This window comes from Oncorhynchus keta, chromosome 14, assembly GCF_023373465.1.
Source record: "Oncorhynchus keta strain PuntledgeMale-10-30-2019 chromosome 14, Oket_V2, whole genome shotgun sequence".
Taxonomy (NCBI): domain Eukaryota; kingdom Metazoa; phylum Chordata; class Actinopteri; order Salmoniformes; family Salmonidae; genus Oncorhynchus; species Oncorhynchus keta.
In genome coordinates, this window is record NC_068434.1 from 65,944,238 (window position 1) to 65,960,530 (window position 16,293).

Consider the following 16,293-nt stretch of genomic DNA (forward strand, 5'->3'; position numbering starts at 1 on the left):
CAGTTTTCCACAGCCATTAAACTCTGTAACTGTTTTAAAATCACCATTGGCCTCATGGTGAAATCCCTGAGCGGTTTCCTTCCTCTCCGGCAACTTGGTTACAACGGACGCCTGTATCTTTATTGTGACTGGGTGCATTGATACACCAACCAAAGTGTAATTAATAACTTCACCATGCTAAAAGGGATATTCAATGTCAGATTTTTGACATTTTTACCCATCTACCAATAGGTGCCCGTCTTTGCGAGGCATTGGAAAACCTCCCTGGTCTTTGTGGTTGAGTCTGTGTTTGAAATTCACTGCTCGACTGAGGGACCTTACAATTATCTGTATGTGTGGGGTACGGAGATGAGGTAGTCATTCAAAAATAATTTTAAACACTGTTATTGCACACAGATTGAGTCCATGCTACTTATTATGTGACTTATTAAGACAATACTCCTGAACTTTAGGCTTGCCATAACAAAGGGGTTGAATACCTATTTGACTCAAGACATTTCAGCTTTTCATTTTTTCCTTTAATCTGTACAAATTTCATAAAACATCAATCCAATTTGACATTATGGGGTATTGTGTGTAGACCAGTGACAGAAATCTCAATTTAATTCATTTTAAATTCAGGCTATAACACAACAAAATGTGGAAAAAGTCAAGGGGTATGAATACTTTCTGAAGGCACTGTACCATCTACAAGTGATAGGTGGGTTTCCCTACATGTACTGTACTATTTTCACTTAACACCCAAACAGTGACCCTCTTAACCTCAACCATCAGAGGACTGTGGAGGGAATGTATTCTCCTAATAAGTGGGCCGATCCTACAAAGCCTCTCTGTCCGTGGTGTGTCACTGTTATCCTAGGTGGTGTAATCCTCCTATCTCGACAGGCCAGGTCACGGAATTAATAGTACTCTCTGAGCATTACACTGGAACCTCTTCCACAAATGAGGTTTAACAAAGTCCCCTCTGTAATTTTGTAAGCATTCCCCACTTCACCACTCTTCCCAGGCATAACTGCTGCCCAATGGAGGTGCCCCCTAGCCCCCATCGCTGCCACAGCGCATCCCAGGCCCACCCTGTCCCCCACCCCCTGGAAATCAAATACACTTAATGGGGAGATGAAACAATATGGCTGTAATCGAATCTGGAGCAGGATACGTTTATCTCTGTTCACCGCTTCTCCCCACATATCACGTCTGAGAGCGAGGGAAGGGGTGTAGGATGGTGGAAGCATGGTTAATAATCAGTGTCATCTAGATAGAGCTATAGAGCTGCTTTCACTGTCTGTGTCTCCCACTACCATTCATTCCTGTGTGTGTGTGACTGTCCCCCAGTCCACGCTGGGCCACACGCACGCACGCACATACGAACACACACACACACATCCATCCACTGATGGCCCGAATGGGTCATGACAGGAAATGGAGTGCATGGCTAGTGGATCAGGTTCTCTATGTGATGGAGGAGAGAGAGGGAAAGCTGCATAGTGGAAGCTCATACTGTAGGTGCTCCACTCACCACATCCCAGCTCTACTTTCAGGGGGAGATATGCTGCGTCCAGAGGGCAACCTCAAGGTGAAAGAGGTGACAGCTAACTGCATTAACGACACTGTGTGTGCAGTAAAGTCATGGCTGAAAACAGCATCAGAGAGAAAGCCATATCCAGGATGGGATTACAGCACGTTTTAAAGAGAGTTACTACAGTACTTTACTACGTCCGCTAACTGGTTTCCTATATCTCTGTTACACATGTACAGCCAGTCACCTCTGTACCTCTCTGTCTACACCAGTCATTCAGCATGGTGGTGTCAGTGGCACTATCTCCTCATCAGTGCAGCACATTAATACATTAGCCATAAATAATGTGGAAATCCATTAGGACAGACTTTGCATATAGATAGCCTACTTAAGAAGGAACTGGTCATTAACACAACCTGCGGGGGGGGCGAGTCATTAGACTGCTCTTCCAACTTCTTGCCACGCCAAGAGGGAGGCCATGGTGGCAGCGGGATGGTGGGCACACACATGACTGAGGCATGTTGTCCACACACCCCTCACGTCTCACGCCTCTCCACGACATTGAGAAGTCCTTGTTCCTCATAGGCAACAGTTGTGCAGGGCTTTGAGCACCAGATATCCAGCAGGCCTGCTCTGCTCTTGATGGAATAGCAACGAGTTCCAGATGAATCATGGATGGAATGGTAGCAGTCAGAGTGGGCACGACCCAGGATGTGAGACATCAACGACCGAGCCATAGTGGGCAACAAGCTGGATCTGTCAGGTGGTCATTAAAAAGAAATATGATAATGTTTTATTGTCACACATCACACAAGGGCACATCGACAGGTTTTTCATCTTGTCGGCTCAGGTATTCAAACGAACAACCTTTTTGTTACGGGCCCAACGCTCTAACCACTCGACGCCCTGTCTGGTTCTGTCTGTTTGGATGTCAAAGATCAAACCACAGACTAACATAAACTGACATAGACCAAGTGGGTCCTGTATAGACAGTGATGATTTTAGCATGTAAATCTTGGTGGGGGGGGGGGGAACGTGGGACGCATGCCAGCAAAGCAACTACATCACACAACTCTAAACAATACATGAATTGCACTATAACGGTGACAAACGGTGCCCACAAACTGTTAGGGTCTTACATAAGTCCCAACAGCAGAGTCCCAACACCTTACCTGTCACACCCTGATCTGTTTCACCTGTCCTTGTTATTGTCTCCACCCCCTCCAGGTGTCGCCTGTTTTCCCCAGTGTATTTATCCCTGTTTCCTGTCTCTCTGTGCCAGTTCGTCTTGTATGTTCCAAGTCAACCAGCGTTTCTTCCCATTCTCCTGCCTTTGCTCCCAGTTTTGACCCTTGCCTGTTTCTGGACTCTGTGCCCGCCTGCCTGACCATTCTGCCTGCCTTGACCTCGAGCCTGTCGGCCACTCTGGACCTCCTGGACTCTGAACTGATTTTGACCATTTGCCTGTCCACGACCGTTCTCTTGCCTACTCCTTTTTGGATTATTAAACATCTTAGACTCCAACCATCTGCCTCCGGTGTCTGCATCTAGGTCTCGCCTTGTGAAATGATATTACCACTGCTACACCTGGCTATAAGCGGAGCCTTGTCTGGCAGCGAAACAGTTAATTCTGCCTCAGTTACTGCCTTTAAAAAAACAGAGCTGATATGGCTGACTTGCTTAAACAAATGTGGTTTCTACTGACAAATGAGATTTACAAAATATGGCATAATGGGACTACAATCAGATAGGAGGCAATCTGTAATTTTGATAAAGACATTAATGAGCGAGCTAGGACGTAGTCAATATAACTATTTGTTCAGTGCTTTTGAAATGTACAACGACAGAATTCAGAACATGGGTCATTCTTAGTGTTCTCCCTGTACACCAAGTAAGAACCGTAGGACAAATAAAGGGGGCATATAAGCAGACAATGAAAGCTCTTACAATATTCAATGATTACATTTCTCAAAACAGTTTATAGGCTACCTGTGCGTCAGAACAGTAGTCGAAATTAAGAGGGGAAAATATACCAAATTACTAGGGTGAGGCACATGGGCTACTAACAGCTTACTACACAACATACGCTTAGTATTACTTTCTTAGCTACTGTATACATATCTCCCTGGCATATTACACAATTTATCCAGCTGCATAGAAGACATTTTTGGACTCACCTTGTTGTGCTGTGCTCACTTGAACAGGAAGGTAGCGCGGCAGTCTTTCGTTGTCAAATGTTGTTATCAGTCTGTCATTCTCTGGATTTATGGTGCTTTCAAGACAACTGGAAACTCTGGGGAAACAAGGGGAAAATCATGATGATGTCAGTGATCTTCAGTTCGTAGTTCTTAGAAAGAGGTCCGAGTTCCCGATTTACAATTCCGAGTTGGATGAAAGTTCAAAATGTTTTTTTCCCAGTCGTAGCTCGTTTTTCCCGAGTTCTTGAACTCACAGTTAGCCACTGATTCTTTCCAAACCACTCATTGTTGAATTTGCGATTTCCCGTGGTGTAAAGTACTTAAGTCAAAATACTTTAAAGTACTACTTACAGTGGTGAGAACAAGTATTTGACACACTGCCGATTTTGCAGGTTTTCCTACTTACAAAGCATGTAGAGGTCTGTCATTTTTTATCATAGGTACACTTCAACTGTGAGAGACGGAATCTAAAAATCCAGAAAATCACATTGTATGATTTTTAATGAATTATTTAAAAGCAAATACTTTTAGAATTTTACTCAGGTAGTTATTTACTGGCTGACTTTCCCTTTTACTTGAGTAACTTTCTATTAAGTGGGCTGCTAGTGAGTGAGCGAGCTACATCCATTCAATGCCTGCTACTGGCCATTATTTACTGCTTAACTCACAATGTATCAAACTCTACGAACTAAGGGCATCCCTGCCATCTTATAAAACCCATCCTCCCCCATTTTTGTGAAATGGGACAATCTATGGTTTCCAATGCATTGGGCTGATGGATCTGCATGAGTTCCACCCTGCTGAATGGAGAGGGGATGGCAGGGGCCTGATGGATGACACAGTAACGCACATGATGTTAGATTTATCCTATATTTAATGACCCGCTCATAGTGATTTGTATAATTAGCTGAGTGCAGGCTAATTCCTGCCTCTGCTGTCCGAGGATTGGCAGTTCATCTGTCTTCCGACAGAGCCCTGTGGGTGCTGAGGTGATTTAGTGTCAGAGCTGGCCTCTCCTCTCTCTCGTCTGCCTGCCTGCCTGTTTGGACACAAAGCAAAGTGCTCTCATAGGTAGATACAGCATTTAGCCTCATCTATACCTCAAAACGCAGTGGATCACTGAGAACATGTATCTATACCCAGTGGCGACCCGTCATTCAGGGCATTGAGCCCCACATTTTTGGGGGCGTGCCTGTTTTGTATGTTATTTTGGCATAAATACGTGTCACATATCAGTTTGCAAACAATGTAAAAAAATATATATCATTGAGTTAATAAAGCTGCATACAAACATGGTCTCTTTTTTGTTTTCTTGAGTAAGGGAGCTCCAAAATGCAGGTGTTTCAGCCTAGCTCAGTGCTTTCTGTGGTGGTGGGGCAAGCCAGCAGAAAATATGGAGCATTTCACCCTGATTGGCTCAGTGTTCTATCACTCATGGAGACACTACGTCACCGCCAAGTCTACGGGGAGACTTCGAAAATTCTAGCCCCTTGGGTGCTGCCATAGAATTACATTAGAAGTGCCCATCCAAGAAGGCAAAAGGTCATTGGCCACAGATAACAATGTCAAATCACATTATATCTACAGTAGCTTTGATTGGATGTTGTGTTAAGACTGCCCAAATGTGCCTAATTGATTTATTAATAACTTTTCAAGTTCATAACTGTGCTCTCTCCTCAAACAATAGCATGGTATTATTTCACAGTAATAGCTACTGCAAATTGGACAGTGCAGTTAGATATGTCCTTGAAAATGCTCCTGTTACTTACAACCTCATGCTACTCACATTAGCGTACATCAGCTCAACCACCCCGCGGAGGGGACACCGATCCCGTAGAGTTAAGAAGAACCTCCACCTCTCCTCTCACAGTGGGGGCCATCCAGGGACACGAGCTAGGCAGCAATCCATCCTAAAAGCAGTCAGGAACCAGGGAGGAGGGGTAGAAACACTGCAGGCAATCTCTCCATCCTCTCTGCTTCCTTCTCCTCAGAAAGAAAGGCTGCACTGCACATGCTCACGAGCACCACATCTACAGTGCCTTGTGAAAGTATTCGGCCCCCTTGAACTTTGCGACCTTTTGCCACATTTCAGACTTCAAACATAAAGATATAAAACTGTATTTTTTTGTGAAGAATCAACAACAAGTGGGACACAATCATGAAGTGGAACGACATTTATTGGATATTTCAAACTTTTTAACAAATCAAAAACTGAAGAATTGGGCGTGCAAAATTATTCAGCCCCCTTAAGTACTTTGTAGCGCCACCTTTTGCTGCGATTACAGCTGTAAGTCGCTTGGGGTATGTCTATCAGTTTTGCACATCGAGAGACTGACATTTTTTCCCATTCCTCCTTGCAAAATAGCTGGAGCTCAGTGAGGTTGGATGGAGAGCATTTGTGAACGGCAGTTTTCAGTTCTTTCCACAGATTCTCGATTGGATTCGGGTTTGGACTTTGACTTGGCCATTCTAACACCTGGATACGTTTATTTTTGAACCATTCCATTGTAGATTTTGCTTTATGTTTTGGATCATTGTCTTGTTGGAAGACAAATCTCCATCCCAGTCTCAGGTCTTTTGCAGACTCCATCAGGTTTTCTTCCAGAATGGTCCTGTATTTGGCTCCATCCATCTTCCCATCAATTTTAACCATCTTCCCTATCCCTGCTGAAGAAAAGCAGGCCCAAACCATGATGCTGCCACCACCATGTTTGACAGTGAGGATGGTGTGTTCAGGGTGATGAGCTGTGTTGCTTTTACGCCAAACATAACATTTTGCATTGTTGCCAAAAAGTTCAATTTTGGTTTCATCTGACCAGAGCACCTTCTTCCACATGTTTGGTGTGTCTCCCAGGTGGCTTGTGGCAAACTTTAAACGACACTTTTTATGGATATCTTTAAGAAATGGCATTCTTCTTGCCACTCTTCCATAAAGGCCAGATTTGTGCAATATACGACTGATTGTTGTCCTATGGACAGAGTCTCCCACCTCAGCTGTAGATCTCTGCAGTTCATCCAGCGTGATCATGGGCCTCTTGGCTGCATCTCTGATCAGTCTTCTCCTTGTATGAGCTGAAAGTTTAGAGGGACGGCCAGGTCTTGGTAGATTTGCAGTGGTCTGATACTCCTTCCATTTCAATATTATCGCTTGCACAGTGCTCCTTGGGATGTTTAAAGCTTGGGAAATCTTTTTGTATCCAAATCCGGCTTTAAACTTCTTCACAACAGTATCTCGGACCTGCCTGGTGTGTTCCTTGTTCTTCCTGATGCTCTCTGCGCTTTTAACGGACCTCTGAGACTATCACAGTACAGGTGCATTTATACGGAGACTTGATTACACACAGGTGGATTGTATTTATCATCATTAGTCATTTAGGTCAACATTGGATCATTCAGAGATCCTCACTGAACTTCTGGAGAGAGTTTGCTGCACTGAAAGTAAAGGGGCTGAATAATTTTGCACGCCCAATTTTTCAGTTTTTGATTTGTTAAAAAAGTTTGAAATATCCAATAAATGTCGTTCCACTTCATGATACAGTTTTATATCTTTATGTTTGAAGCCTGAAATGTGGCAAAAGGTCTCAAAGTTCAAGGGGGCCGAATACTTTCGCAAGGCACTGTACCATAACCTTTGCTCCATCCTCTCCCAAAGACAGCTGTTGGAGTTGTTACTTGTTGAGTGATATTTTGGAAGTGGCTTTTGGAATGTCTTGTTGATTGAAGTTGCAATAGTTGTGCAATGGTGGAGGCATTCTAGTGGCTGAATTGTTGAATGAACACGCACACATATTGTACTGGATGACGAGTGAGAACGTGCGTCACTGTTAGAGCACCTTGAATTTGCTTGCGGTTACTCAACTGTGCTATTTTCACACCTTGACATCTAACTAACTAAAAATGCATCTTCACCAGCAGCTTTGCGTGGCCTTAAGGGAAAAGCGACAGGAGAAAAGTTATGCATGTCAGAGCCATAGATGGATGATATATGACTCTGATGCATGTGTGCCTGATCCTCACAAATCCATCTGTCAGTCATGACACATTTTCAAGTCACTGGGCTTGTCGAATCCGCCTACAAGTCATGCTATCCAAGAGATGGCGAAATCATCCAAGGCAGTCCGGTAACATGTGCGGTAGAGTAGGCGCGTTCGCTTTACACCACACGGACCTTTATTTAAGGTTCTTTGTGTCCTGTGGTGATTGTATCACAGATGCTGAAGAGATCTGTGGTGAGACACATTGCATGGCTTATTTTGCAATGTGTCATCTATTATACAGTTATATGCCATCTTATCTTCATAATTGGTGTCCCCGGTTACTCTATTTTCAGGATTCTACATCCAGTAGGTGGTGGATGTAACAGGGTGAATAGATAGACCCATACAGACCCCTTGGTGTTAAAAACAGTAGGCTTCTGAGCATTAGCATCCCTAACAAGCCACTGTTTCCATGACAACCCAGTTAGCTAATGTTAAAGAGATGCACTCGACAGCTGGAGATTTTAATGGGATTGTTCTTGTTCGAGGAGCGACGCTCTATCGACTGCTTTCACCAGTGAAGGAGGACCCCCTTTGTGAACCGAAATGAACTCTTGAGTTTGATGACTGACTCCTGGCTCTAGGAAGTTGGCCCAGTCTCATCTCCTTCTATCTCGCCCAAGGCTTCAAAGCAGAAGTCTATTTAGGGGCATAATTCATATGTATTTGAAAATGAAATGTCTCCGCTGGGTTGTCGGAGAAACAATCTAATGGGAACATATTTCATGCTTAACTAACACAGCCTGGAGAATCTCCATCTAACTGGGGTGCAGGAGGAAACACAAGGTAATGTATGTCTTCTCTCTGTGTTGTGGGCATATTGCATTACAAGTCACTGAAAACACGATAATGTTGGATATGGAAAATACTAAGAATGTCTTATGTGTCTACAGTCTGTACAATAACAAATGGTACAGTATAAACGTTCAGCATATCAGTCTCCTGCTCTAGCATTCTAGCTGTGAGAAATGATAACAGGCTTAATTGAAAGACTGTCTAAGTGCTTTTTCTGCCAGCCAGTGTGACAGAATGGGAGGAATAGAATAGGGCCTTTATCTGCAGGTAACAGAGGTTGTCCAACATTCTGTAATACAACATGTATCCTCCTCAGGAAGTTCCTGCAGACACTGACAAGATGCTTATCACATGCAACCTGCTGATGGCACACAGGCTTATCTCTCCAGAGTGCTGTTACCCTCTGGCTTCAGCCCGACAGACAATGATCCTTTAAAAAAAGAATCTCACTGCGGAGAGGAGAGAGAGTATGAAAGATAACTTAGCTTTGTTTTACCTTGTCCTTTCCTTTCCTTTACGGTGCTGTGCTGTATCTCTCGGTGTCCAATGCACATATGACATTCATCCCTGGTCAACAGTTATGTGACATAGCCTTGTGTCCATACTGTAACACTTATGACACATTTATGATTCTAGTTTTCATTCATCATACTACTTCCTAGATATACAAAAAACTGAATCTGAAAGTAAATGGTGATTTTTAGATAATATGATCCAGGAAATCCAGGCTGTCCAGCAGTTAGTATTCATTTCAAATAAACACCTTTGTGCTAGTTACACCTGTCTCATGTGCCACAATACTCATTACTTCCTATCCAAAATGTCTGTCTTCCTATTTTCACTGTAATCCACTAATTTAAAGATCATTCATCTTTGTAAATGATGGAGAATACCGCAGTCCTCTTTTTTTTATACCCTTTTCCCTCTGGTGGTGTGACAGAGGAAATTTAACCAATATAGACATCCCATTCATCAGCCCTGGAAGTGCACCTCACCTCAGGCAATCGGCCAGCAGACATGAACATCTCTCCTGCTCCTCATCTCTCTCCTGCTGCTCCTCAAAATAGAGGAATAAAATGAACCTATGGGCTCCATCTACCCCCACCAACCCTCCAACCTCATCCTGCTTCCTCCTTCTTCTCCTCCTCCTCCCCTCCTATGTTGCCTCCACCTGATACAGCCATAAAGCAGCCCAGGGTCCAGATGCTGTCCTTCATTAGGGAAACACAGGGAGGGTGCTCCCTTAGGACCAGGCTCCTGGCTGGCTGAGACCTGAGGCCAGACCACTCTTAAATGGGGGGAGAGGATCCAGGTCACTCAATTTACTTCTTCAAAAACTCTCATCATCACCTGACATGGATAGAAAAATGAATAAAAGAAGACAAAAACAACATTAAAAAACTGTTCCTTAGAAAAAAATGCACACAATTCTTGTGTTAATCTGGAAGGAAAGAAGTTTTTGTTACTACTTATCTCTTACAAATTATCACGACAAGGAGCTTTGTGTGAGAGAAGAGGAGACAGTATCTCCAGTTAAAATCAATGTCAGGACGATAAGTCAGTTCCATCACTCTGCTCTGTAGTTCAGGCACATTAAGAATCACAATACGATAGATGGTCTGTTTCAGTGAGATCATTGCTTTCCTCATCGATCTGCTAGTGCAGGTATTCCCAGAGGTACGTGCAATACCGTCGGGGATACGCCAAATAAAAATGTGATTCACATTTTTTAAAAATTAATTAAAAATGTTTTTAAGTATTGTTATTATTATATTATATATATTTTTTAATCTTCACATTTTCAAACAGTACATTTATATTTTTCAATGGGGATACATTTGGGTGAGGTTTTTTTCCTTGCCTGAGTAGCCTCATTTCACTGCCAAAATAAAATTAAACCATCTAGTGTTCAGCGAAATAACAACACAATGTCAAATACAGGTAACCTCGTCAAATAATTAACATCCAATCACATTAACTGTTACTCTCTCACAGGAAACCTTCACTCTTGTGTAGACATTTAGAAACTAAACATGACATGACTTTAGAGTAGTAAGACATGTATAACGCATGGGGAAAAGGACAAAAAAAAACTAGACAGACAATGACTTCAAAAAACACTGTTTCACGACACATCAGTGACATGGCAGGAGATGTTTTGAAATGATTACTGCTTCACATACAAGCCAGTGAATTACAGCTGAAGTCGGAAGTTTACATACACCTTAAATTCATTTAAACTCAGTTTTTCACAATTCCTGACATATAATCCTAGTAAAAATTCCATCTTAGGTCAATTAGGATCACCACTTCATTTTAAGAATGTGAAATGTCAAAATAAGTAGAGAGTAGAGAGATAGTAGAGAGAATGATTTATTTCAGCTTTAATTCCTTTCATCACATTCCCAAGGGGTCAGAGGTTTACATACACTCAATGAGTATTTGGTAGTATTTGCCTTTAAATTGTCAAACGATTCGGGTAGCCTTCCACAAGCTTCCCACAATAAGTTGGGTGAATTGTGTCCAGTTCCTCCTGACAGAGCTGGTGTAACTGAGTCAGGTTTGTAGGCCTCCTTGCTCACACACACTTTTTCAGTTCTGCCCACACATTTTCTACAGGATTGAGGTCAGGGCTTTGTGATGGCCACTCCAATACCTTGACTTTGTTGTCCTTAAGCCATTTTGCCACAACTTTGGAAGTATGCTTGGGGTCATTGTCCATTTGGAAGACCCATTAGCAACCAAGCTTTAACTTCCTGACTGATGTCTTGAGATGTTGCTTCAATATATCCACATAATTGCCTCCCTCACGATGCCATCTATTTTGTGAAGTGCACCAGTCCCTCTTGCAGCAAAGCACCCCCACAACAGGATGCTGCAACCACCATGCTTCATGGTTGGGATGGTGTTCTTTGGCTGGAAAGCATCTTCACAAGGTCCTTTGCTGTTGTTCTTGGATTGATTTGCACTTTTCGCACCAAAGTAAGTTCATCTCTATGAGACAGAACGCGTCTCCTTCCTGAGTGGTATGATGGCTGCATGGTCCCATGGTGTTTATACTTGCGTACTATTGTTTGTACAGATGAACGCGATACCGTCAGGCGTTTGAAAATTGCTCCTAAGGATGAACCAGACATGTGGAGGTCTACAATTTCTTTTCAGAGGTCTTGGCTGATTTCTTTTGATTTTCCCATGATGTCAAGCAAAGAGGCACTGAGTTTGAAGGTAGGCCTTGAAAAACATCCACAGGTACACCTCCAATTGACTCAAATTATGTCAATTAGCCTATCAGATTCTTCTAAAGTCATGACATAATTTTCTGGAATTTTCCAAGCTGTTTAAAGGCACAGTAAACGTAATGTATGTAAACTTCTGACCCACTGGAATTGTGATACAGTGAATTATAAGTGAAATAAACTGTCTGTAAACAATTGTTGGAAGAATTACTTAGAAAGTAGATGTCCTAACCGATTTGCCAAAACTATAGTTTGTTAACAATACATTTGTGGAGTGGTTGAAACTCCAACCTAAGTGTATGTAAACTTACGACTTCAACTGTATATGTGTTAAGACTGAGTCAACAGAAGTGGCAGGCCTGACATACCTCCTGGCAAATGTCCATTACGTTAAGTGGTCAATTAAGGAAGAAATCCTCTTCTGCAAACCACTGGAAACCAGGACAACATGAGAGGTTATTTATAAAGTACTGGACAGCTTTGTGACATCAAATGGACTTTGGTGGTCAAGGTGTATTGGTATCTGCACTGATGGCGCAAAAGCTGTGACAGGGAGACATAGTGGAGTGGTAACACGTGTGCAAGCAGTTGCTCCCGACGCCACTTGGGTACACTGCAGCATCCACCGAGAGGCTCTTGCTGCCAAGGGAATGCCAAGACAGCTTGAAAAACGTTTTGAACACTACAGCGAAAAAGGTTAACTTTATTAAAGCAAGGCCCCTGAACTCTTGTGTATTTTCTGCATTATGCAATGATGTGGGCAGTGACCATGTAACCCTTTTACAACATACAGAAGTGCGCTGGTTATCAAGGGGCAAAGTATTGACATGTTTTTTTAAATTGAGAGACGAGCTTAAAGTTCTCTACTGACCGCTTGCATGATGACGAATCTCACACATAACTGGTCTATCTGGGTGATATTGTTTCTCGCCTGAATGATCTGAATCTAGGATTACAGGGACTCTCCGCACTATATTCAATGTGCGGGACAGAATTTAGGCTATGATTAAGAAGTTGGAGCTCTTCTCTGTCTGCATTAACAAGGACAACACACAGGTCTTTCCATCATTGTATGATTTTTTTGTGTGCAAATGAACTCAAGCTTACAGACAATGTCAAATGTGATATAGCGAAGCACCTGAGTGAGCTGGGTGCACAATTACGCAAGTTTTTTCCCCAAAATGTATGACACAAACAACTGGATTCATTATCCCTTTCATGAACCAGCCTCCAGTCCACTTACTGATATCTGAACAAGAGAGCCTCATTGAAATTGCAACCAGCGGTTCTGTGAAAATATAATTTAATCAGAAACCACTGCCAGATTTCTGGATAGGGCTGCGCTCAGAATTTCTTGCCTTGGCTGTTAAAACACTGATGCCCTTTGCAACCACGTACCTATGTGAGAGTGGATTCTTTACCCTCACTAGCATGAAAACTAAATACGGGCACAGACTGTGTGTGGAAAATAATTTAAGACTGAGACTCTCCAATACAACCCAACATTGCAGAGTTATGTGCATCCTTTCAAGCACACCCTTCTCATTATTCAACATTTTTGATGAACAAATAAGGTTTCATAGGTAAGATGGCTAAATAAAGAGCAAAATGATTGATTATTATTATATTATTATTTGTGCCCTGGTCCTATAAGAGCTCTGTGTCACTTCCCACGAGCCGGGTTGTGACAAAAACTCACACTCATTCTTATGTTTAATAAATGTATCGTATAGTGTTTGTGTGGCAGGCTTACAATGATGGGGGAAAAAACATCTGAGAGTGTGCTGACCCTGGTGCTAGAGGGGGTACACAGCTGGAGGTTGAATGTCTGAAGAGGTACGGGACTATAAAAGGTTTGGGAAGTGCTAGTGTAATTCTAGCCTGAGTCCAGGCAGGGCACTGATGCATTATAGCAGAGGCACATAACCTTCACTCACCACTGGCTGAATGAATTCTGCTCTCTCATACAAACAATGATGCAGCCAGAGACTTACAGCGTTCAGGGATAATAATAACACATTTTTAAAAATCATTTAGCAGACACTCTTATCCAGAGCATCTTACAGTAATGAATTCATATTTTACTGTCCATGACCTTGTTCTGTCTGAGGTGGACTTTCTCCTCCAATGCCTGCCCCCCCACACATACACACAATATTGAGTAAGCATCTAGAATGAATCATAACACCCTATAATGGATATCCATTTACTTTAGAGTCCATGTAAGCCTGTGCAAGGAGGCACATCATCACCGTGACAAACTGCCTTCTATCTCTGCTCTGACATGCAAGACCACCTCAGAGAAACCAAATATCACCCAAGATGATGGTGTGGTCATCTGGGTAAATGAACCGTTTTTGTCTATTTTGGTTCATTTACGATCTTTCTGGAAATGATGCATGGTCTTGCCGTGAAACATTTGCATTGCTAGACAGTTAAAGCAGGCAAGTACAGTTGTATGAAAAGGTTTGGGCACCCCTCTGAGGCTGCATAATCATTTACTCTGTCGTCACAGAAAATGATCACAGTGGCATGCCATTCATTTTCTAATAAAACCTGAGTACTGGGGTATTGTCCAGACAAAGACTTTTAGTGTAGCAATATTAAGTTGTATGAAATTAAATCTGATGTGAAAAAAAGGCTATGCAAAAATGTGGGCACCCTTGTCATTCTGTTGATTTGAATACCTGTAACTACTTAGCACTGATTAATTGGAACACACACTTGGTTTGGTGAGCTCATTTAAGCCTTGAACTTCATAGACAAGTGCATCCAATCATGAGAAAAGGTATTTAAGGCCAATTGCAAATTGTTGTTCTCTTTGACTCTCCTCTGAAGAGTGGCAACATGGGGGCCTCAAAACAACTCTCAAATGACCTGAAAATAAAGATTGTTCAACATTATGGTTTAGAAGAAGGCTCCAAAAAGCTATCGCAGAGATTTAAACTGTCAGCGTCCACTGTGAGGAGCATAGTGAGGAAATGGAAGACCACAGGCACAGTTCTTGTTAAGGCCAGAAGTGGCAGGCCAAGTAAAATACCCGAGAGACAAAGGCGAAGGATGGTGAGAACAGTCAAAAACAGGCCACAGACCACCTCCAAAGACCTTCAACATCATCTTGCTGCAGATGGTGTCACTGTGCATCGTTCAACAATTCAGCGTACTTTGCACAAGGAGAAGCTGTATGGGAGAGTGATGCGGAAGAAGCCTTTTCTGCACACACGCCACAGAGGTATGCAAACGCACATCTGGACAAGCCAGCATCATTTTGGAATAAGGTGCTGTGGACTGATGAAACACAGATTGAGTTATTTGGTCATAACAAGGGACGTTATGCATGGTGGCAAAAGAACACAGCGGTCCAAGAAAAACACTTGCTACCCACAGTAAAATTTGGTGGGGGTTCCATCATGCTGTGGGGCTGTGTGGCCCGTGCCGGTACTGGGAATCTTGTTAAAGTTGAGGGTCGCATGGATTCCACTCAATATCAGCAGATTCTTGGGAATCATTTTGAAGAATCAGTCACAAAGTTGAAGTTACGTCGGGGCTGGATATTTCAACAAGACAACGACCCAAAACACTGCTCAAAATCTACCCGGGCATTTATGTAGAGGAACAAGTACAATGTTCTGGTATGGCCATCCCAGTCCCCAGACCTGAATATCATTGAGAATCTGTGGGATGATTTGAAGCGGGCTGTCCATGCTCGGCAACCATCAAACCTAACTGAACTGGAGATGTTTTGTAAGGAGAAATGGTCCAAAATACCTTCATCCAGACACTCATTAGAGGCTATGGGAAGCGTCTAGAGGCTGTTATTTTAGCAAACGGAGGCTCTACTAAATATTGATGTGATTTTTCTATTGGGGTGCCCAAATGTATGCACCTGTCTAATTTTGTTTTGATGCATATTGCACATTTTCTGTTAATCCAATAAACCTCATTTCACTACTGAAATATTACTGTGTCCATCAGTTATTTTATAGATCAAAATGAAATTGCTGATCCACACACCCAATTATTTATAAATGGAAATCATGGAAATTGTCAGGGGTGCCCAAATTTCTTTCATATGACTGTAGTTCATCATTAGTAAGATACTTTGCATTCTGTTCTGTGGAAAGAGAATGGACCAATATGTCTCTGGCTGGATACATTCCCTGAAAAGGTTAACTGGTCTGTGATGATAACTTTGAAACTTCCAGAAGACAGAGTGAAATGCAGGTGGATGCACCATTAACATTTACCAAAGACTTCAAGCCGGAATGAATTGGATTGCCAGGCTGGCCTTTTACTGTAATATATGCATCCTATCTCCTGATTGTGACTGTGGTAGTCTGAAAGGCAGACCATGAATACATTTGAAGTAAATTTATGAAAAGCAACATGGAAAACGCTTGTGAAGGTCATTCTCACTGCGGTGCTGCCTGAAATTACATGCCCCTAAAATGCTGATTTGGATAGTTGTAATGAAATAAAATGAGCACTCTTCCTTTGTAGTGGGAAAGCAT